The following is a 17,566-nucleotide window of genomic DNA, read 5'->3' on the forward strand; positions in this document are numbered from 1 at the left end:
AAACAGACATTTAGTCAATTCATCATTAAATGCTTAATACAAGGCAGTGTTGCTGATGAAATAGTGCAAGAGCACACCCTCGTGGACAAAATGCTTACTGCACCTGGTATTCCCAGGCGGTCTCCCATCCAAGTACTAACCAGGCCCGACCCTGCTTAGCTTCCGAGATCAGACGAGATCGGGCGTACCCAGGCTGGTATGGCCGTAAGCGAGAAACAATCTCTTGCTACAACATATATAGTCAAAGTGAGTGTGATAAACAGACATTGCATTTTCACCAATTAGATAAGCAGCTTGAACTTTGTGTCACTGAAAAAGTAGAAGAAATTATAAACACTGTTCCCATCACTTTTTAGCACAGGTAGTTGGATAAAATACAAACTTTATTTCCTTTCATCATTTGAACAGGGCAAAGGAGCATAAAGCACACACAAGCTGCATTCAGCAACAATATTCTTGTTTGTCTTATAAATACAAGGCAGATGCTAATTGAAAACACAAGGAAATTTGATCCTATTAAAAAGGCAGGAAGCTGCATTTAGTCAATTCATCATTAAATGCTTACTACAAGGCAGTGTTGCTGATGAAATAGTGCAAGGGCACACCTTCGTGGACAAAATGCTTACAGCACCTGGTATTCCCAGGCGGTCTCCCATCCAAGTACTAACCAGGCCCGACCCTGCTTAGCTTCCGAGATCAGACGAGATCGGGCATACCCAGGCTGATATGGCCGTAAGCGAGAAACGATCTCTTGCTACAACATATATAGTCAAAGTGAGTCTGATAAAACAGACATTTAGTAAATTCATCATTAAATGCTTAATACAAGGCAGTGTTGCTGATGAAATAGTGCAAGAGCACACCCTCGTGGACAAAATGCTTACAGCACCTGGTATTCCCAGGCGGTCTCCCATCCAAGTACTAACCAGGCCCGACCCTGCTTAGCTTCCGAGATCAGACGAGATCGGGCGTACCCAGGCTGGTATGGATGTAAGCGAGAAACAATCTCTTGCTACAACATATATAGTCAAAGTGAGTCTGATAAAACAGACATTTAGTCAATTCATCATTAAACGCTTACTACAAGGCAGTGTTGCGTGATGAAATAGTGCAAGAGCACACCCTCGTGGACAAAATGCTTACAGCACCTGGTATTCCCAGGCGGTCTCCCAGCCAAGTACTAACCAGGCCCGACCCTGCTTAGCTTCCGAGATCAGACGAGATCGGGCGTACCCAGGCTGATATGGCCGTAAGCGAGAAACAATCTCTTGCTACAACATATATAGTCAAAGTGAGTCTGATAAAACAGAGATTTAGTCAATTCATCATTAAATGCTTACTACAAGGCAGTGTTGCTGATGAAATAGTGCAAGAGCACACCCTCGTGGACAAAATGCTTACAGCACCTGGTATTCCCAAACGGTCTCCCATCCAAGTACTAACCAGGCCCGACCCTGCTTAGCTTCCGAGATCAGACGAGATCGGGCGTAGCCAGGCTGGTATGGCCGTAAGCGAGAAACAATCTCTTGCTACAACATATATAGTCAAAGTGAGTCTGATAAAACAGACATTTAGTCAATTCATCATTAAATGCGCTTACTACAAGGAAGTGTTGCTGATGAAATAGTGCAAGAGCACACCCTCGTGGACAAAATGCTTACAGCACCTGGTATTCCCAGGCGGTCTCCCATCCAAGTACTAACCAGGCCCGACCCTGCTTAGCTTCCGAGATCAGACGAACCCAGGCTGATATGGCCGTAAGCGAGAAACAATCTCTTGGCTACAAGCATATATGAGTCAAAGTGAGTCTGATAAAAGCAGAAGCATTTAGTCAATTCATCATTAAATGCTTACTACAAGGCAGTGTTGCTGATGAAATAGTGCAAGAGCACACCCTCGTGGACAAAATGCTTACTGCACCTGGTATTCCCAGGCGGTCTCCCATCCAAGTACTAACCAGGCCCGACCCTGCTTAGCTTCCGAGATCAGACGAGATCGGGCGTACCCAGGCTGGTATGGCCGTAAGCGAGAAACAATCTCTTGCTACAACATATATAGTCAAAGTGAGTCTGATAAAACAGACATTTAGTCAATTCATCATTAAACGCTTAATACAAGGCAGTGTTGCTGATGAAATAGTGCAAGAGCACACCCTCGTGGACAAAATGCTTACAGCACCTGGTATTCCCAGGCGGTCTCCCATCCAAGTACTAACCAGGCCCGACCCTGCTTAGCTTCCGAGATCAGACGAGATCGGGCGTACCCAGGCTGGTATGGCCGTAAGCGAGAAACAATCTCTTGCTACAACATATATAGTCAAAGTGAGTCTGATAAACAGACATTGCATTTTCACCAATTAGATAAGCAGCTTGAACTTTGTGTCACTGAAAAAGTAGAAGAAATTATAAACACTGTTCCCATCACTTTTTAGCACAGGTAGTTGGATAAAATACAAACTTTATTTCCTTTCATCATTTGAACAGGGCAAAGGAGCATAAAGCACACACAAGCTGCATTCAGCAACAATATTCTTGTTTGTCTTATAAATACAAGGCAGATGCTAATTGAAAACACAAGGAAATTTGATCCTATTAAAAAGGCAGGAAGCTGCATTTAGTCAATTCATCATTAAATGCTTACTACAAGGCAGTGTTGCTGATGAAATAGTGCAGGGGCACACCTTCGTGGACAAAATGCTTACAGCACCTGGTATTCCCAGGCGGTCTCCCATCCAAGTACTAACCAGGCCCGACCCTGCTTAGCTTCCGAGATCAGACGAGATCGGGCGTACCCAGGCTGATATGGCCGTAAGCGAGAAACGATCTCTTGCTACAACATATATAGTCAAAGTGAGTCTGATAAAACAGACATTTAGTAAATTCATCATTAAATGCTTAATACAAGGCAGTGTTGCTGATGAAATAGTGCAAGAGCACACCCTCGTGGACAAAATGCTTACAGCACCTGGTATTCCCAGGCGGTCTCCCATCCAAGTACTAACCAGGCCCGACCCTGCTTAGCTTCCGAGATCAGACGAGATCGGGCATACCCAGGCTGATATGGATGTAAGCGAGAAACAATCTCTTGCTACAACATATATAGTCAAAGTGAGTCTGATAAAACAGACATTTAGTCAATTCATCATTAAACGCTTACTACAAGGCAGTGTTGCTGATGAAATAGTGCAAGAGCACACCCTCGTGGACAAAATGCTTACAGCACCTGGTATTCCCAGGCGGTCTCCCAGCCAAGTACTAACCAGGCCCGACCCTGCTTAGCTTCCGAGATCAGACGAGATCGGGCGTACCCAGGCTGATATGGCCGTAAGCGAGAAACAATCTCTTGCTACAACATATATAGTCAAAGTGAGTCTGATAAAACAGAGATTTAGTCAATTCATCATTAAATGCTTACTACAAGGCAGTGTTGCTGATGAAATAGTGCAAGAGCACACCCTCGTGGACAAAATGCTTACAGCACCTGGTATTCCCAGGCGGTCTCCCATCCAAGTACTAACCAGGCCCGACCCTGCTTAGCTTCCGAGATCAGACGAGATCGGGCGTAGCCAGGCTGGTATGGCCGTAAGCGAGAAACAATCTCTTGTTGTCTATACAACATATATAGTCAAAGTGAGTCTGATAAAACAGACATTTAGTCAATTCATCATTAAATGCTTACTACAAGGAAGTGTTGCTGATGAAATAGTGCAAGAGCACACCCTCGTGGACAAAATGCTTACAGCACCTGGTATTCCCAGGCGGTCTCCCATCCAAGTACTAACCAGGCCCGACCCTGCTTAGCTTCCGAGATCAGACGAGGGCACCCTGGCTGATATGGCCGTAAGCGAGAAACAATCTCTTGCTACAACATATATAGTCAAAGTGAGTCTGATAAAACAGACATTTAGTCAATTCATCATTAAATGCTTACTACAAGGCAGTGTTGCTGATGAAATAGTGCAAGAGCACACCCTCGTGGACAAAATGCTTACAGCACCTGGTATTCCCAGGCGGTCTCCCATCCAAGTACTAACCAGGCCCGACCCTGCTTAGCTTCTGAGATCAGACGAGATCGGGCGTACCCAGGCTGGTATGGCCGTAAGCGAGAAACAATCTCTTGCTACAACATATATAGTCAAAGTGAGTCTGATAAAACAGACATTTAGTCAATTCATCATTAAACGCTTACTACAAGGCAGTGTTGCTGATGAAATAGTGCAAGAGCACACCCTCGTGGACAAAATGCTTACAGCACCTGGTATTCCCAGGCGGTCTCCCAGCCAAGTACTAACCAGGCCCGACCCTGCTTAGCTTCCGAGATCAGACGAGATCGGGCGTACCCAGGCTGGTATGGCCGTAAGCGAGAAACAATCTCTTGCTACAACATATATAGTCAAAGTGAGTCTGATAAAACAGACATTTAGTCAATTCATCATTAAATGCTTAATACAAGGCAGTGTTGCTGATGAAATAGTGCAAGAGCACACCCTCGTGGACAAAATGCTTACAGCACCTGGTATACCCAGGCGGTCTCCCATCCAAGTACTAACCAGGCCCGACCCTGCTTAGCTTCCGAGATCAGACGAGATCGGGCGTACCCAGGCTGGTATGGCCGTAAGCGAGAAACAATCTCTTGCTACAACATATATAGTCAAAGTGAGTGTGATAAACAGACATTGCATTTTCACCAATTAGATAAGCAGCTTGAACTTTGTGTCACTGAAAAAGTAGAAGAAATTATAAACACTGTTCCCATCACTTTTTAGCACAGGTAGTTGGATAAAATACAAACTTTATTTCCTTTCATCATTTGAACAGGGCAAAGGAGCACAAAGCACACACAAGCTGCATTCAGCAACAATATTCTTGTTTGTCTTATAAATACAAGGCAGATGCTAATTGAAAACACAAGGAAATTTGATCCTATTAAAAAGGCAGGAAGCTGCATTTAGTCAATTCATCATTAAATGCTTACTACAAGGCAGTGTTGCTGATGAAATAGTGCAAGAGCACACCTTCGTGGACAAAATGCTTACAGCACCTGGTATTCCGAGGCGGTCTCCCATCCAAGTACTAACCAGGCCCGACCCTGCTTAGCTTCCGAGATCAGACGAGATCGGGCGTACCCAGGCTGGTATGGCCGTAAGCGAGAAACAATCTCTTGCTACAACATATATAGTCAAAGTGAGTCTGATAAAACAGACATTTAGTCAATTCATCATTAAATGCTTACTACAAGGCAGTGTTGCTGATGAAATAGTGCAAGAGCACACCCTCGTGGACAAAATGCTTACAGCACCTGGTATTCCCAGGCGGTCTCCCAGCCAAGTACTAACCAGGCCCGACCCTGCTTAGCTTCCGAGATCAGACGAGATCGGGCGTACCCAGGCTGGTATGGCCGTAAGCGAGAAACAATCTCTTGCTACAACATATATAGTCAAAGTGAGTCTGATAAAACAGACATTTAGTCAATTCATCATTAAATGCTTAATACAAGGCAGTGTTGCTGATGAAATAGTGCAAGAGCACACCCTCGTGGACAAAATGCTTACAGCACCTGGTATTCCCAGGCGGTCTCCCATCCAAGTACTAACCAGGCCCGACCCGCTTGCCGAGATCAGACGAGATCGGGCGTACCCAGGCTGGTATGGCCGTAAGCGAGAAACAATCTCTTGCTACAACATATATAGTCAAAGTGAGTGTGATAAACAGACATTGTCATTTTCACCAATTAGATAAGCAGCTTGAACTTTGTGTCACTGAAAAAGTAGAAGAAATTACAAACACTGTTCCCATCACTTTTTAGCACAGGTAGTTGGATAAAATACAAACTTTATTTCCTTTCATCATTTGAACAGGGCAAAGGAGCACAAAGCACACACAAGCTGCATTCAGCAACAATATTCTTGTTTGTCTTATAAATACAAGGCAGATGCTAATTGAAAACACAAGGAAATTTGATCCTATTAAAAAGGCAGGAAGCTGCATTTAGTCAATTCATCATTAAATGCTTACTACAAGGCAGTGTTGCTGATGAAATAGTGCAAGAGCACACCCTCGTGGACAAAATGCTTACAGCACCTGGTATTCCCAGGCGGTCTCCCATCCAAGTACTAACCAGGCCCGACCCTGCTTAGCTTCCGAGATCAGACGAGATCGGGCGTACCCAGGCTGATATGGCCGTAAGCGAGAAACAATCTCTTGCTACAACATATATAGTCAAAGTGAGTCTGATAAAACAGACATTTAGTAAATTCATCATTAAATGCTTAATACAAGGCAGTGTTGCTGATGAAATAGTGCAAGAGCACACCCTCGTGGACAAAATGCTTACAGCACCTGGTATTCCCAGGCGGTCTCCCATCCAAGTACTAACCAGGCCCGACCCTGCTTAGCTTCCGAGATCAGACGAGATCGGGCGTACCCAGGCTGGTATGGCCGTAAGCGAGAAACAATCTCTTGCTACAACATATATAGTCAAAGTGAGTCTGATAAAACAGACATTTGTCAATTCATCATTAAACGCTTACTACAAGGCAGTGTTGCTGATGAAATAGTGCAAGAGCACACCCTCGTGGACAAAATGCTTACAGCAACTGGTATTCCCAGGCGGTCTCCCATCCAAGTACTAACCAGGCGACCCTGCTTAGCTTCCGAGATCAGACGAACCCTGGCTGATATGGCCGTAAGCGAGAAACAATCTCTTGGCTACAACATATATAGTCAAAGTGAGTCTGATAAAAGCAGGAAGTGCATTTAGTCAATTCATCATTAAATGCTTACTACAAGGCAGTGTTGCTGATGAAATAGTGCAAGAGCACACCCTCGTGGACAAAATGCTTACAGCACCTGGTATTCCCAGGCGGTCTCCCATCCAAGTACTAACCAGGCCCGACCCTGCTTAGCTTCCGAGATCAGACGAGATCGGGCGTACCCAGGCTGGTATGGCCGTAAGCGAGAAACAATCTCTTGCTACAACATATATAGTCAAAGTGAGTCTGATAAAACAGACATTTAGTCAATTCATCATTAAACGCTTACTACAAGGCAGTGTTGCTGATGAAATAGTGCAAGAGCACACCCTCGTGGACAAAATGCTTACAGCACCTGGTATTCCCAGGCGGTCTCCCAGCCAAGTACTAACCAGGCCCGACCCTGCTTAGCTTCCGAGATCAGACGAGATCGGGCGTACCCAGGCTGATATGGCCGTAAGCGAGAAACAATCTCTTGCTACAACATATATAGTCAAAGTGAGTCTGATAAAACAGACATTTAGTCAATTCATCATTAAATGCTTACTACAAGGCAGTGTTGCTGATGAAATAGTGCAAGAGCACACCCTCGTGGACAAAATGCTTACAGCACCTGGTATTCCCAGGCGGTCTCCCATCCAAGTACTAACCAGGCCCGACCCTGCTTAGCTTCCGAGATCAGACGAGATCGGGCGTACCCAGGCTGGTATGGCCGTAAGCGAGAAACAATCTCTTGCTACAACATATATAGTCAAAGTGAGTCTGATAAACAGACATTGCATTTTCACCAATTAGATAAGCAGCTTGAACTTTGTGTCACTGAAAAAGTAGAAGAAATTACAAACACTGTTCCCATCACTTTTTAGCACAGGTAGTTGGATAAAATACAAACTTTATTTCCTTTCATCATTTGAACAGGGCAAAGGAGCACAAAGCACACACAAGCTGCATTCAGCAACAATATTCTTGTTTGTCTTATAAATACAAGGCAGATGCTAATTGAAAACACAAGGAAATTTGATCCTATTAAAAAGGCAGGAAGCTGCATTTAGTCAATTCATCATTAAATGCTTACTACAAGGCAGTGTTGCTGATGAAATAGTGCAGGAGCACACCTTCGTGGACAAAATGCTTACAGCACCTGGTATTCCCAGGCGGTCTCCCATCCAAGTACTAACCAGGCCCGACCCTGCTTAGCTTCCGAGATCAGACGAGATCGGGCGTACCCAGGCTGGTATGGCCGTAAGCGAGAAACGATCTCTTGCTACAACATATATAGTCAAAGTGAGTCTGATAAAACAGACATTTAGTAAATTCATCATTAAATGCTTAATACAAGGCAGTGTTGCTGATGAAATAGTGCAAGAGCACACCCTCGTGGACAAAATGCTTACAGCACCTGGTATTCCCAGGCGGTCTCCCATCCAAGTACTAACCAGGCCCGACCCTGCTTAGCTTCCGAGATCAGACGAGATCGGGCGTACCCAGGCTGGTATGGCTGTAAGCGAGAAACAATCTCTTGCTACAACATATATAGTCAAAATGAGTCTGATAAAACAGACATTTAGTCAATTCATCATTATAACGCTTACTACAAGGCAGTGTTGCTGATGAAATAGTGCAAGAGCACACCCTCGTGGACAAAATGCTTACAGCACCTGGTATTCCCAGGCGGTCTCCCAGCCAAGTACTAACCAGGCCCGACCCTGCTTAGCTTCCGAGATCAGACGAGATCGGGCGTACACCAGGCTGATATGGCCGTAAGCGAGAAACAATCTCTTGCTACAACATATATAGTCAAAGTGAGTCTGATAAAACAGAGCTGATTTAGTCAATTCATCATTAAATGCTTACTACAAGGCAGTGTTGCTGATGAAATAGTGCAAGAGCACACCCTCGTGGACAAAATGCTTACAGCACCTGGTATTCCCAGGCGGTCTCCCATCCAAGTACTAACCAGGCCCGACCCTGCTTAGCTTCCGAGATCAGACGAGATCGGGCGTACCCAGGCTGGTATGGCCGTAAGCGAGAAACAATCTCTTGCTACAACATATATAGTCAAAGTGAGTCTGATAAAACAGACATTTAGTCAATTCATCATTAAATGCTTACTACAAGGAAGTGTTGCTGATGAAATAGTGCAAGAGCACACCCTCGTGGACAAAATGCTTACAGCACCTGGTATTCCCAGGCGGTCTCCCATCCAAGTACTAACCAGGCCCGACCCTGCTTAGCTTCCGAGATCAGACGAGATCCCAGGCTGGTATGGCCGTAAGCGAGAAACAATCTCTTGCTACAACATATATAGTCAAAGTGAGTCTGATAAAACAGACATTTAGTCAATTCATCATTAAATGCTTACTACAAGGCAGTGTTGCTGATGAAATAGTGCAAGAGCACACCCTCGTGGACAAAATGCTTACTGCACCTGGTATTCCCAGGCGGTCTCCCATCCAAGTACTAACCAGGCCCGACCCTGCTTAGCTTCCGAGATCAGACGAGATCGGGCGTACCCAGGCTGGTATGGCCGTAAGGGAGAAACAATCTCTTGCTACAACATATATAGTCAAAGTGAGTCTGATAAAACAGACATTCAGTCAATTCATCATTAAATGCTTACTAGAAGGCAGTGTTGCTGATGAAATAGTGCAAGAGCACACCCTCGTGGACAAAATGCTTACAGCACCTGGTATACCCAGGCGGTCTCCCATCAAAGTACTAACCAGGCCCGACCCTGCTTAGCTTCCGAGATCAGACGAGATCGGGCGTACACCAGGCTGATATGGCCGTAAGCGAGAAACAATCTCTTGGCTACAACATATATAGTCAAAGTGAGTCTGATAAAACAGAGATTTAGTCAATTCATCATTAAATGCTTACTACAAGGCAGTGTTGCTGATGAAATAGTGCAAGAGCACACCCTCGTGGACAAAATGCTTACAGCACCTGGTATTCCCAGGCGGTCTCCCATCCAAGTACTAACCAGGCCCGACCCTGCTTAGCTTCCGAGATCAGACGAGATCGGGCGTAGCCAGGCTGGTATGGCCGTAAGCGAGAAACAATCTCTTGCTACAACATATATAGTCAAAGTGAGTCTGATAAAACAGACATTTAGTCAATTCATCATTAAATGCTTACTACAAGGCAGTGTTGCTGATGAAATAGTGCAAGAGCACACCCTCGTGGACAAAATGCTTACAGCACCTGGTATTCCCAGGCGGTCTCCCATCCAAGTACTAACCAGGCCCGACCCTGCTTAGCTTCCGAGATCAGACGAGATCGGGCGTACCCAGGCTGGTATGGCCGTAAGCGAGAAACAATCTCTTGCTACAACATATATAGTCAAAGTGAGTCTGATAAAACAGACATTTAGTCAATTCATCATTAAATGCTTAATACAAGGCAGTGTTGCTGATGAAATAGTGCAAGAGCACACCCTCGTGGACAAAATGCTTACAGCACCTGGTATTCCCAGGCGGTCTCCCATCCAAGTACTAACCAGGCCCGACCCTGCTTAGCTTCCGAGATCAGACGAGATCGGGCGTACCCAGGCTGATATGGCCGTAAGCGAGAAACAATCTCTTGCTACAACATATATAGTCAAAGTGAGTGTGATAAACAGACATTGCATTTTCACCAATTAGATAAGCAGCTTGAACTTTGTGTCACTGAAAAAGTAGAAGAAATTATAAACACTGTTCCCATCACTTTTTAGCACAGGTAGTTGGATAAAATACAAACTTTATTTCCTTTCATCATTTGAACAGGGCAAAGGAGCATAAAGCACACACAAGCTGCATTCAGCAACAATATTCTTGTTTGTCTTATAAATACAAGGCAGATGCTAATTGAAAACACAAGGAAATTTGATCCTATTAAAAAGGCAGGAAGCTGCATTTAGTCAATTCATCATTAAATGCTTACTACAAGGCAGTGTTGCTGATGAAATAGTGCAGGAGCACACCCTCGTGGACAAAATGCTTACAGCACCTGGTATTCCCAGGCGGTCTCCCATCCAAGTACTAACCAGGCCCGACCCTGCTTAGCTTCCGAGATCAGACGAGATCGGGCGACCCAGGCTGATATGGCCGTAAGCGAGAAACAATCTCTTGCTACAACATATATAGTCAAAGTGAGTCTGATAAAACAGACATTTAGTCAATTCATCATTAAATGCTTAATACAAGGCAGTGTTGCTGATGAAATAGTGCAAGAGCACACCCTCGTGGACAAAATGCTTACAGCACCTGGTATTCCCAGGCGGTCTCCCATCCAAGTACTAACAAGGCCCGATCCTGCTTAGCTTCCAAGATCAGACGAGATCGGGCGTACCCAGGCTGGTATGGCCGTAAGCGAGAAACAATCTCTTGCTACAACATATATAGTCAAAGTGAGTGTGATAAACAGACATTGCATTTTCACCAATTAGATAAGCAGCTTGAACTTTGTGTCACTGAAAAAGTAGAAGAAATTACAAACACTGTTCCCATCACTTTTTAGCACAGGTAGTTGGATAAAATACAAACTTTATTTCCTTTCATCATTTGAACAGGGCAAAGGAGCACAAAGCACACACAAGCTGCATTCAGCAACAATATTCTTGTTTGTCTTATAAATACAAGGCAGATGCTAATTGAAAACACAAGGAAATTTGATCCTATTAAAAAGGCAGGAAGCTGCATTTAGTCAATTCATCATTAAATGCTTACTACAAGGCAGTGTTGCTGATGAAATAGTGCAGGAGCACACCCTCGTGGACAAAATGCTTACAGCACCTGGTATTCCCAGGCGGTCTCCCATCCAAGTACTAACCAGGCCCGACCCTGCTTAGCTTCCAAGATCAGACGAGATCGGGCGTACCCAGGCTGATATGGCCGTAAGCGAGAAACAATCTCTTGCTACAACATATATAGTCAAAGTGAGTCTGATAAAACAGACATTTAGTCAATTCATCATTAAATGCTTAATACAAGGCAGTGTTGCTGATGAAATAGTGCAAGAGCACACCCTCGTGGACAAAATGCTTACAGCACCTGGTATTCCCAGGCGGTCTCCCATCCAAGTACTAACCAGGCCCGACCCTGCTTAGCTTCCGAGATCAGACGAGATCGGGCGTACCCAGGCTGATATGGCCGTAAGCGAGAAACAATCTCTTGGCTACAACATATATAGTCAAAGTGAGTCTGATAAAACAGACATTTAGTCAATTCATCATTAAATGCTTACTACAAGGCAGTGTTGCTGATGAAATAGTGCAAGAGCACACCCTCGTGGACAAAATGCTTACAGCACCTGGTATTCCCAGGCGGTCTCCCATCCAAGTACTAACCAGGCCCGACCCTGCTTAGCTTCCGAGATCAGACGAGATCGGGCGTACCCAGGCTGGTATGGCCGTAAGCGAGAAACAATCTCTTGCTACAACATATATAGTCAAAGTGAGTCTGATAAAACAGACATTTAGTCAATTCATCATTAAATGCTTAATACAAGGCAGTGTTGCTGATGAAATAGTGCAAGAGCACACCCTCGTGGACAAAATGCTTACAGCACCTGGTATTCCCAGGCGGTCTCCCATCCAAGTACTAACCAGGCCCGACCCTGCTTAGCTTCCGAGATCAGACGAGATCGGGCGTACCCAGGCTGGTATGGCCGTAAGCGAGAAACAATCTCTTGCTACAACATATATAGTCAAAGTGAGTGTGATAAACAGACATTGCATTTTCACCAATTAGATAAGCAGCTTGAACTTTGTGTCACTGAAAAAGTAGAAGAAATTACAAACACTGTTCCCATCACTTTTTAGCACAGGTAGTTGGATAAAATACAAACTTTATTTCCTTTCATCATTTGAACAGGGCAAAGGAGCACAAAGCACACACAAGCTGCATTCAGCAACAATATTCTTGTTTGTCTTATAAATACAAGGCAGATGCTAATTGAAAACACAAGGAAATTTGATCCTATTAAAAAGGCAGGAAGCTGCATTTAGTCAATTCATCATTAAATGCTTACTACAAGGCAGTGTTGCTGATGAAATAGTGCAGGAGCACACCCTCGTGGACAAAATGCTTACAGCACCTGGTATTCCCAGGCGGTCTCCCATCCAAGTACTAACCAGGCCCGACCCTGCTTAGCTTCCGAGATCAGACGAGATCGGGCGTACCCAGGCTGGTATGGCCGTAAGCGAGAAACAATCTCTTGCTACAACATATATAGTCAAAGTGAGTCTGATAAAAAAGACATTTAGTCAATTCATCATTAAATGCTTAATACAAGGCAGTGTTGCTGATGAAATAGTGCAAGAGCACACCCTCGTGGACAAAATGCTTACAGCACCTGGTATTCCCAGGCGGTCTCCCATCCAAGTACTAACCAGGCCCGACCCTGCTTAGCTTCCGAGATCAGACGAGATCGGGCGTACCCAGGCTGGTATGGCCGTAAGCGAGAAACAATCTCTTGCTACAACATATATAGTCAAAGTGAGTCTGATAAAACAGACATTTAGTCAATTCATCATTAAATGCTTAATACAAGGCAGTGTTGCTGATGAAATAGTGCAAGAGCACACCCTCGTGGACAAAATGCTTACAGCACCTGGTATTCCCAGGCGGTCTCCCATCCAAGTACTAACCAGGCCCGACCCTGCTTAGCTTCCGAGATCAGACGAGATCGGGCGTACCCAGGCTGGTATGGCCGTAAGCGAGAAACAATCTCTTGCTACAACATATATAGTCAAAGTGAGTGTGATAAAACAGACATTTGCATTTTCACCAATTAGATAAGCAGCTTGAACTTTGTGTCACTGAAAAAGTAGAAGAAATTACAAACACTGTTCCCATCACTTTTAGCACAGGTAGTTGGATAAAATACAAACTTTATTTCCTTTCATCATTTGAACAGGGCAAAGGAGCACAAAGCACACACAAGCTGCATTCAGCAACAATATTCTTGTTTGTCTTATAAATACAAGGCAGATGTAATTGAAAACACAAGGAAATTTGATCCTATTAAAAAGGCAGGAAGCTGCATTTAGTCAATTCATCATTAAATGCTTAATACAAGGCAGTGTTGCTGATGAAATAGTGCAAGAGCACACCCTCGTGGACAAAATGCTTACAGCACCTGGTATTCCCAGGCGGTCTCCCATCCAAGTACTAACCAGGCCCGACCCTGCTTAGCTTCCGAGATCAGACGAGATCGGGCGTACCCAGGCTGGTATGGCCGTAAGCGAGAAACAATCTCTTGCTACAACATATATAGTCAAAGTGAGTGTGATAAACAGACATTGCATTTTCACCAATTAGATAAGCAGCTTGAACTTTGTGTCACTGAAAAAGTAGAAGAAATTACAAACACTGTTCCCATCACTTTTTAGCACAGGTAGTTGGATAAAATACAAACTTTATTTCCTTTCATCATTTGAACAGGGCAAAGGAGCACAAAGCACACACAAGCTGCATTCAGCAACAATATTCTTGTTTGTCTTATAAATACAAGGCAGATGCTAATTGAAAACACAAGGAAATTTGATCCTATTAAAAAGGCAGGAAGCTGCATTTAGTCAATTCATCATTAAATGCTTAATACAAGGCAGTGTTGCTGATGAAATAGTGCAAGAGCACACCCTCGTGGACAAAATGCTTACAGCACCTGGTATTCCCAGGCGGTCTCCCATCCAAGTACTAACCAGGCCCGACCCTGCTTAGCTTCCGAGATCAGACGAGATCGGGCGTACTCCAGGCTGGTATGGCCGTAAGCGAGAAACAATCTCTTGCTACAACATATATAGTCAAAGTGAGTGTGATAAACAGACATTGCATTTTCACCAATTAGATAAGCAGCTTGAACTTTGTGTCACTGAAAAAGTAGAAGAAATTACAAACACTGTTCCCATCACTTTTTAGCACAGGTAGTTGGATAAAATACAAACTTTATTTCCTTTCATCATTTGAACAGGGCAAAGGAGCACAAAGCACACACAAGCTGCATTCAGCAACAATATTCTTGTTTGTCTTATAAATACAAGGCAGATGCTAATTGAAAACACAAGGAAATTTGATCCTATTAAAAAGGCAGGAAGCTGCATTTAGTCAATTCATCATTAAATGCTTACTACAAGGCAGTGTTGCTGATGAAATAGTGCAAGAGCACACCCTCGTGGACAAAATGCTTACAGCACCTGGTATTCCCAGGCGGTCTCCCATCCAAGTACTAACCAGGCCCGACCCTGCTTAGCTTCCGAGATCAGACGAGATCGGGCGTACCCAGGCTGGTATGGCCGTAAGCGAGAAACAATCTCTTGCTACAACATATATAGTCAAAGTGAGTCTGATAAAACAGACATTTAGTCAATTCATCATTAAATAGCCTTAACTTTACAAGGCAGTGTTGCTGAAGTAGAAATAGTGCAAGAGCACGCCTCGTGCACAATATGCTTACAGCACTTGGTAATTCCCAGGCTTTGTTTCCCATCCAAGTACTAACCAGGCCAAAGCCTGCTTAGCTTCCGAGATCAGACGAGATCGGGCGTACACCAGTCTGGTTTGGCCTTAGCGAAATACAAGTCAGTTGCTACGAAAATATATAGTCAAAGTGAGTCTGATAAAAGCAGACATTTAGTCAATTCATCATTAAATGCTTAATACAAGGCAGTGTTGCTGATGAAATAGTGCAAGAGCACACCCTCGTGGACAAAATGCTTACAGCACCTGGTATTCCCAGGCGGTCTCCCATCCAAGTACTAACCAGGCCCGACCCTGCTTAGCTTCCGAGATCAGACGAGATCGGGCGTACCCAGGCTGGTATGGCCGTAAGCGAGAAACAATCTCTTGCTACAACATATATAGTCAAAGTGAGTGTGATAAACAGACATTGCATTTTCACCAATTAGATAAGCAGCTTGAACTTTGTGTCACTGAAAAAGTAGAAGAAATTACAAACACTGTTCCCATCACTTTTTAGCACAGGTAGTTGGATAAAATACAAACTTTATTTCCTTTCATCATTTGAACAGGGCAAAGGAGCACAAAGCACACACAAGCTGCATTCAGCAACAATATTCTTGTTTGTCTTATAAATACAAGGCAGATGCTAATTGAAAACACAAGGAAATTTGATCCTATTAAAAAGGCAGGAAGCTGCATTTAGTCAATTCATCATTAAATGCTTACTACAAGGCAGTGTTGCTGATGAAATAGTGCAAGGGGCACACCCTCGTGGACAAAATGCTTACAGCACCTGGTATTCCCAGGCGGTCTCCCATCCAAGTACTAACCAGGCCCGACCCTGCTTAGCTTCCGAGATCAGACGAGATCGGGCGTACCCAGGCTGGTATGGCCGTAAGCGAGAAACAATCTCTTGCTACAACATATATAGTCAAAGTGAGTCTGATAAAACAGACATTTAGTCAATTCATCATTAAATGCTTAATACAAGGCAGTGTTGCTGATGAAATAGTGCAAGAGCACACCCTCGTGGACAAAATGCTTACAGCACCTGGTATTCCCAGGCGGTCTCCCATCCAAGTACTAACCAGGCCCGACCCTGCTTAGCTTCCGAGATCAGACGAGATCGGGCGTACCCAGGCTGGTATGGCCGTAAGCGAGAAACAATCTCTTGCTACAACATATATAGTCAAAGTGAGTGTGATAAACAGACATTGCATTTTCACCAATTAGATAAGCAGCTTGAACTTTGTGTCACTGAAAAAGTAGAAGAAATTACAAACACTGTTCCCATCACTTTTTAGCACAGGTAGTTGGATAAAATACAAACTTTATTTCCTTTCATCATTTGAACAGGGCAAAGGAGCACAAAGCACACACAAGCTGCATTCAGCAACAATATTCTTGTTTGTCTTATAAATACAAGGCAGATGCTAATTGAAAACACAAGGAAATTTGATCCTATTAAAAAGGCAGGAAGCTGCATTTAGTCAATTCATCATTAAATGCTTACTACAAGGCAGTGTTGCTGATGAAATAGTGCAGGGGCACACCCTCGTGGACAAAATGCTTACAGCACCTGGTATTCCCAGGCGGTCTCCCATCCAAGTACTAACCAGGCCCGACCCTGCTTAGCTTCCGAGATCAGACGAGATCGGGCGTACCCAGGCTGGTATGGCCGTAAGCGAGAAACAATCTCTTGCTACAACATATATAGTCAAAGTGAGTCTGATAAAACAGACATTGCATTTTCACCAATTAGATAAGCAGCTTGAACTTTGTGTCACTGAAAAAGTAGAAGAAATTACAAACACTGTTCCCATCACTTTTTACCACAGGTAGTTGGATAAAATACAAACTTTATTTCCTTTCATCATTTGAACAGGGCAAAGGAGCACAAAGCACACACAAGCTGCATTCAGCAACAATATTCTTGTTTGTCTTATAAATACAAGGCAGATGCTAATTGAAAACACAAGGAAATTTGATCCTATTAAAAAGGCAGGAAGCTGCATTTAGTCAATTCATCATTAAATGCTTACTACAAGGCAGTGTTGCTGATGAAATAGTGCAGGAGCACACCCTCGTGGACAAAATGCTTACAGCACCTGGTATTCCCAGGCGGTCTCCCATCCAAGTACTAACCAGGCCTGACCCTGCTTAGCTTCCGAGATCAGACGAGATCGGGCGTACTCCAGGCTGGTATGGCCGTAAGCGAGAAACAATCTCTTGCTACAACATATATAGTCAAAGTGAGTGTGATAAACAGACATTGCATTTTCACCAATTAGATAAGCAGCTTGAACTTTGTGTCACTGAAAAAGTAGAAGAAATTACAAACACTGTTCCCATCACTTTTTAGCACAGGTAG

The 17,566-nt window shown here is 44.0% G+C and overlaps 46 non-coding genes and 5 pseudogenes across 46 annotated transcripts; all 51 read right to left on the minus strand.

Moving 5' to 3' along the window:
- Nucleotides 1-91: 91 nt before the first annotated feature.
- On the minus strand, nucleotides 92-210 carry LOC123733606 (5S ribosomal RNA). The gene has a single exon (XR_006763983.1). It is a non-coding gene; the product is annotated as a 5S ribosomal RNA (ribosomal RNA).
- A 409-nt stretch (nucleotides 211-619) lies between these two features.
- Nucleotides 620-738, minus strand: LOC123733622 (5S ribosomal RNA). The gene has a single exon (XR_006763999.1). It is a non-coding gene; the product is annotated as a 5S ribosomal RNA (ribosomal RNA).
- Nucleotides 739-877: 139 nt separating this feature from the next.
- Nucleotides 878-996, minus strand: LOC123733618 (5S ribosomal RNA). The gene has a single exon (XR_006763995.1). It is a non-coding gene; the product is annotated as a 5S ribosomal RNA (ribosomal RNA).
- Nucleotides 997-1,136: 140 nt separating this feature from the next.
- LOC123733615 (5S ribosomal RNA) lies at nucleotides 1,137-1,255 on the minus strand. Its single transcript, XR_006763992.1, has one exon. It is a non-coding gene; the product is annotated as a 5S ribosomal RNA (ribosomal RNA).
- A 139-nt stretch (nucleotides 1,256-1,394) lies between these two features.
- LOC123733578 (5S ribosomal RNA) lies at nucleotides 1,395-1,513 on the minus strand. The gene has a single exon (XR_006763955.1). It is a non-coding gene; the product is annotated as a 5S ribosomal RNA (ribosomal RNA).
- A 141-nt stretch (nucleotides 1,514-1,654) lies between these two features.
- Nucleotides 1,655-1,763, minus strand: LOC123733652 (uncharacterized; annotated as a pseudogene).
- Nucleotides 1,764-1,908: 145 nt separating this feature from the next.
- On the minus strand, nucleotides 1,909-2,027 carry LOC123733607 (5S ribosomal RNA). The gene has a single exon (XR_006763984.1). It is a non-coding gene; the product is annotated as a 5S ribosomal RNA (ribosomal RNA).
- Nucleotides 2,028-2,166: 139 nt separating this feature from the next.
- On the minus strand, nucleotides 2,167-2,285 carry LOC123733497 (5S ribosomal RNA). Its single transcript, XR_006763876.1, has one exon. It is a non-coding gene; the product is annotated as a 5S ribosomal RNA (ribosomal RNA).
- Nucleotides 2,286-2,694: 409 nt separating this feature from the next.
- Nucleotides 2,695-2,813, minus strand: LOC123733585 (5S ribosomal RNA). The gene has a single exon (XR_006763962.1). It is a non-coding gene; the product is annotated as a 5S ribosomal RNA (ribosomal RNA).
- A 139-nt stretch (nucleotides 2,814-2,952) lies between these two features.
- On the minus strand, nucleotides 2,953-3,071 carry LOC123733639 (5S ribosomal RNA). Its single transcript, XR_006764016.1, has one exon. It is a non-coding gene; the product is annotated as a 5S ribosomal RNA (ribosomal RNA).
- Nucleotides 3,072-3,210: 139 nt separating this feature from the next.
- On the minus strand, nucleotides 3,211-3,329 carry LOC123733616 (5S ribosomal RNA). The gene has a single exon (XR_006763993.1). It is a non-coding gene; the product is annotated as a 5S ribosomal RNA (ribosomal RNA).
- A 139-nt stretch (nucleotides 3,330-3,468) lies between these two features.
- On the minus strand, nucleotides 3,469-3,587 carry LOC123733658 (5S ribosomal RNA). The gene has a single exon (XR_006764024.1). It is a non-coding gene; the product is annotated as a 5S ribosomal RNA (ribosomal RNA).
- Nucleotides 3,588-3,732: 145 nt separating this feature from the next.
- Nucleotides 3,733-3,845, minus strand: LOC123733653 (uncharacterized; annotated as a pseudogene).
- Nucleotides 3,846-3,984: 139 nt separating this feature from the next.
- On the minus strand, nucleotides 3,985-4,103 carry LOC123733611 (5S ribosomal RNA). The gene has a single exon (XR_006763988.1). It is a non-coding gene; the product is annotated as a 5S ribosomal RNA (ribosomal RNA).
- Nucleotides 4,104-4,242: 139 nt separating this feature from the next.
- LOC123733580 (5S ribosomal RNA) lies at nucleotides 4,243-4,361 on the minus strand. Its single transcript, XR_006763957.1, has one exon. It is a non-coding gene; the product is annotated as a 5S ribosomal RNA (ribosomal RNA).
- Nucleotides 4,362-4,500: 139 nt separating this feature from the next.
- On the minus strand, nucleotides 4,501-4,619 carry LOC123733608 (5S ribosomal RNA). Its single transcript, XR_006763985.1, has one exon. It is a non-coding gene; the product is annotated as a 5S ribosomal RNA (ribosomal RNA).
- A 409-nt stretch (nucleotides 4,620-5,028) lies between these two features.
- Nucleotides 5,029-5,147, minus strand: LOC123733604 (5S ribosomal RNA). The gene has a single exon (XR_006763981.1). It is a non-coding gene; the product is annotated as a 5S ribosomal RNA (ribosomal RNA).
- A 139-nt stretch (nucleotides 5,148-5,286) lies between these two features.
- Nucleotides 5,287-5,405, minus strand: LOC123733581 (5S ribosomal RNA). The gene has a single exon (XR_006763958.1). It is a non-coding gene; the product is annotated as a 5S ribosomal RNA (ribosomal RNA).
- Nucleotides 5,406-5,544: 139 nt separating this feature from the next.
- Nucleotides 5,545-5,658, minus strand: LOC123733649 (uncharacterized; annotated as a pseudogene).
- Nucleotides 5,659-6,068: 410 nt separating this feature from the next.
- Nucleotides 6,069-6,187, minus strand: LOC123733586 (5S ribosomal RNA). Its single transcript, XR_006763963.1, has one exon. It is a non-coding gene; the product is annotated as a 5S ribosomal RNA (ribosomal RNA).
- A 139-nt stretch (nucleotides 6,188-6,326) lies between these two features.
- LOC123733509 (5S ribosomal RNA) lies at nucleotides 6,327-6,445 on the minus strand. The gene has a single exon (XR_006763887.1). It is a non-coding gene; the product is annotated as a 5S ribosomal RNA (ribosomal RNA).
- A 391-nt stretch (nucleotides 6,446-6,836) lies between these two features.
- Nucleotides 6,837-6,955, minus strand: LOC123733520 (5S ribosomal RNA). The gene has a single exon (XR_006763898.1). It is a non-coding gene; the product is annotated as a 5S ribosomal RNA (ribosomal RNA).
- A 139-nt stretch (nucleotides 6,956-7,094) lies between these two features.
- Nucleotides 7,095-7,213, minus strand: LOC123733617 (5S ribosomal RNA). The gene has a single exon (XR_006763994.1). It is a non-coding gene; the product is annotated as a 5S ribosomal RNA (ribosomal RNA).
- Nucleotides 7,214-7,352: 139 nt separating this feature from the next.
- Nucleotides 7,353-7,471, minus strand: LOC123733531 (5S ribosomal RNA). The gene has a single exon (XR_006763909.1). It is a non-coding gene; the product is annotated as a 5S ribosomal RNA (ribosomal RNA).
- Nucleotides 7,472-7,880: 409 nt separating this feature from the next.
- LOC123733542 (5S ribosomal RNA) lies at nucleotides 7,881-7,999 on the minus strand. The gene has a single exon (XR_006763920.1). It is a non-coding gene; the product is annotated as a 5S ribosomal RNA (ribosomal RNA).
- A 139-nt stretch (nucleotides 8,000-8,138) lies between these two features.
- LOC123733574 (5S ribosomal RNA) lies at nucleotides 8,139-8,257 on the minus strand. Its single transcript, XR_006763951.1, has one exon. It is a non-coding gene; the product is annotated as a 5S ribosomal RNA (ribosomal RNA).
- A 140-nt stretch (nucleotides 8,258-8,397) lies between these two features.
- LOC123733636 (5S ribosomal RNA) lies at nucleotides 8,398-8,517 on the minus strand. The gene has a single exon (XR_006764013.1). It is a non-coding gene; the product is annotated as a 5S ribosomal RNA (ribosomal RNA).
- A 142-nt stretch (nucleotides 8,518-8,659) lies between these two features.
- Nucleotides 8,660-8,778, minus strand: LOC123733555 (5S ribosomal RNA). Its single transcript, XR_006763932.1, has one exon. It is a non-coding gene; the product is annotated as a 5S ribosomal RNA (ribosomal RNA).
- Nucleotides 8,779-8,917: 139 nt separating this feature from the next.
- LOC123733650 (uncharacterized) lies at nucleotides 8,918-9,028 on the minus strand (annotated as a pseudogene).
- Nucleotides 9,029-9,167: 139 nt separating this feature from the next.
- Nucleotides 9,168-9,286, minus strand: LOC123733631 (5S ribosomal RNA). Its single transcript, XR_006764008.1, has one exon. It is a non-coding gene; the product is annotated as a 5S ribosomal RNA (ribosomal RNA).
- Nucleotides 9,287-9,425: 139 nt separating this feature from the next.
- On the minus strand, nucleotides 9,426-9,545 carry LOC123733646 (uncharacterized; annotated as a pseudogene).
- A 140-nt stretch (nucleotides 9,546-9,685) lies between these two features.
- LOC123733670 (5S ribosomal RNA) lies at nucleotides 9,686-9,804 on the minus strand. Its single transcript, XR_006764035.1, has one exon. It is a non-coding gene; the product is annotated as a 5S ribosomal RNA (ribosomal RNA).
- Nucleotides 9,805-9,943: 139 nt separating this feature from the next.
- Nucleotides 9,944-10,062, minus strand: LOC123733566 (5S ribosomal RNA). The gene has a single exon (XR_006763943.1). It is a non-coding gene; the product is annotated as a 5S ribosomal RNA (ribosomal RNA).
- A 139-nt stretch (nucleotides 10,063-10,201) lies between these two features.
- On the minus strand, nucleotides 10,202-10,320 carry LOC123733587 (5S ribosomal RNA). Its single transcript, XR_006763964.1, has one exon. It is a non-coding gene; the product is annotated as a 5S ribosomal RNA (ribosomal RNA).
- Nucleotides 10,321-10,729: 409 nt separating this feature from the next.
- LOC123733642 (5S ribosomal RNA) lies at nucleotides 10,730-10,847 on the minus strand. Its single transcript, XR_006764019.1, has one exon. It is a non-coding gene; the product is annotated as a 5S ribosomal RNA (ribosomal RNA).
- Nucleotides 10,848-10,986: 139 nt separating this feature from the next.
- Nucleotides 10,987-11,105, minus strand: LOC123733633 (5S ribosomal RNA). The gene has a single exon (XR_006764010.1). It is a non-coding gene; the product is annotated as a 5S ribosomal RNA (ribosomal RNA).
- Nucleotides 11,106-11,514: 409 nt separating this feature from the next.
- On the minus strand, nucleotides 11,515-11,633 carry LOC123733627 (5S ribosomal RNA). The gene has a single exon (XR_006764004.1). It is a non-coding gene; the product is annotated as a 5S ribosomal RNA (ribosomal RNA).
- A 139-nt stretch (nucleotides 11,634-11,772) lies between these two features.
- LOC123733589 (5S ribosomal RNA) lies at nucleotides 11,773-11,891 on the minus strand. The gene has a single exon (XR_006763966.1). It is a non-coding gene; the product is annotated as a 5S ribosomal RNA (ribosomal RNA).
- Nucleotides 11,892-12,031: 140 nt separating this feature from the next.
- LOC123733577 (5S ribosomal RNA) lies at nucleotides 12,032-12,150 on the minus strand. Its single transcript, XR_006763954.1, has one exon. It is a non-coding gene; the product is annotated as a 5S ribosomal RNA (ribosomal RNA).
- A 139-nt stretch (nucleotides 12,151-12,289) lies between these two features.
- Nucleotides 12,290-12,408, minus strand: LOC123733588 (5S ribosomal RNA). The gene has a single exon (XR_006763965.1). It is a non-coding gene; the product is annotated as a 5S ribosomal RNA (ribosomal RNA).
- Nucleotides 12,409-12,817: 409 nt separating this feature from the next.
- Nucleotides 12,818-12,936, minus strand: LOC123733599 (5S ribosomal RNA). The gene has a single exon (XR_006763976.1). It is a non-coding gene; the product is annotated as a 5S ribosomal RNA (ribosomal RNA).
- Nucleotides 12,937-13,075: 139 nt separating this feature from the next.
- Nucleotides 13,076-13,194, minus strand: LOC123733610 (5S ribosomal RNA). The gene has a single exon (XR_006763987.1). It is a non-coding gene; the product is annotated as a 5S ribosomal RNA (ribosomal RNA).
- A 139-nt stretch (nucleotides 13,195-13,333) lies between these two features.
- Nucleotides 13,334-13,452, minus strand: LOC123733621 (5S ribosomal RNA). Its single transcript, XR_006763998.1, has one exon. It is a non-coding gene; the product is annotated as a 5S ribosomal RNA (ribosomal RNA).
- A 409-nt stretch (nucleotides 13,453-13,861) lies between these two features.
- Nucleotides 13,862-13,980, minus strand: LOC123733632 (5S ribosomal RNA). Its single transcript, XR_006764009.1, has one exon. It is a non-coding gene; the product is annotated as a 5S ribosomal RNA (ribosomal RNA).
- Nucleotides 13,981-14,389: 409 nt separating this feature from the next.
- LOC123733590 (5S ribosomal RNA) lies at nucleotides 14,390-14,509 on the minus strand. The gene has a single exon (XR_006763967.1). It is a non-coding gene; the product is annotated as a 5S ribosomal RNA (ribosomal RNA).
- Nucleotides 14,510-14,918: 409 nt separating this feature from the next.
- LOC123733643 (5S ribosomal RNA) lies at nucleotides 14,919-15,037 on the minus strand. Its single transcript, XR_006764020.1, has one exon. It is a non-coding gene; the product is annotated as a 5S ribosomal RNA (ribosomal RNA).
- Nucleotides 15,038-15,447: 410 nt separating this feature from the next.
- Nucleotides 15,448-15,566, minus strand: LOC123733654 (5S ribosomal RNA). Its single transcript, XR_006764023.1, has one exon. It is a non-coding gene; the product is annotated as a 5S ribosomal RNA (ribosomal RNA).
- Nucleotides 15,567-15,976: 410 nt separating this feature from the next.
- Nucleotides 15,977-16,095, minus strand: LOC123733660 (5S ribosomal RNA). Its single transcript, XR_006764025.1, has one exon. It is a non-coding gene; the product is annotated as a 5S ribosomal RNA (ribosomal RNA).
- Nucleotides 16,096-16,234: 139 nt separating this feature from the next.
- On the minus strand, nucleotides 16,235-16,353 carry LOC123733661 (5S ribosomal RNA). The gene has a single exon (XR_006764026.1). It is a non-coding gene; the product is annotated as a 5S ribosomal RNA (ribosomal RNA).
- A 409-nt stretch (nucleotides 16,354-16,762) lies between these two features.
- On the minus strand, nucleotides 16,763-16,881 carry LOC123733662 (5S ribosomal RNA). The gene has a single exon (XR_006764027.1). It is a non-coding gene; the product is annotated as a 5S ribosomal RNA (ribosomal RNA).
- A 410-nt stretch (nucleotides 16,882-17,291) lies between these two features.
- Nucleotides 17,292-17,411, minus strand: LOC123733629 (5S ribosomal RNA). Its single transcript, XR_006764006.1, has one exon. It is a non-coding gene; the product is annotated as a 5S ribosomal RNA (ribosomal RNA).
- Nucleotides 17,412-17,566: the final 155 nt, after the last annotated feature.

Source organism: Salmo salar, unplaced genomic scaffold (assembly GCF_905237065.1).
Source record: "Salmo salar unplaced genomic scaffold, Ssal_v3.1, whole genome shotgun sequence".
In the NCBI taxonomy this organism is placed as follows: domain Eukaryota; kingdom Metazoa; phylum Chordata; class Actinopteri; order Salmoniformes; family Salmonidae; genus Salmo; species Salmo salar.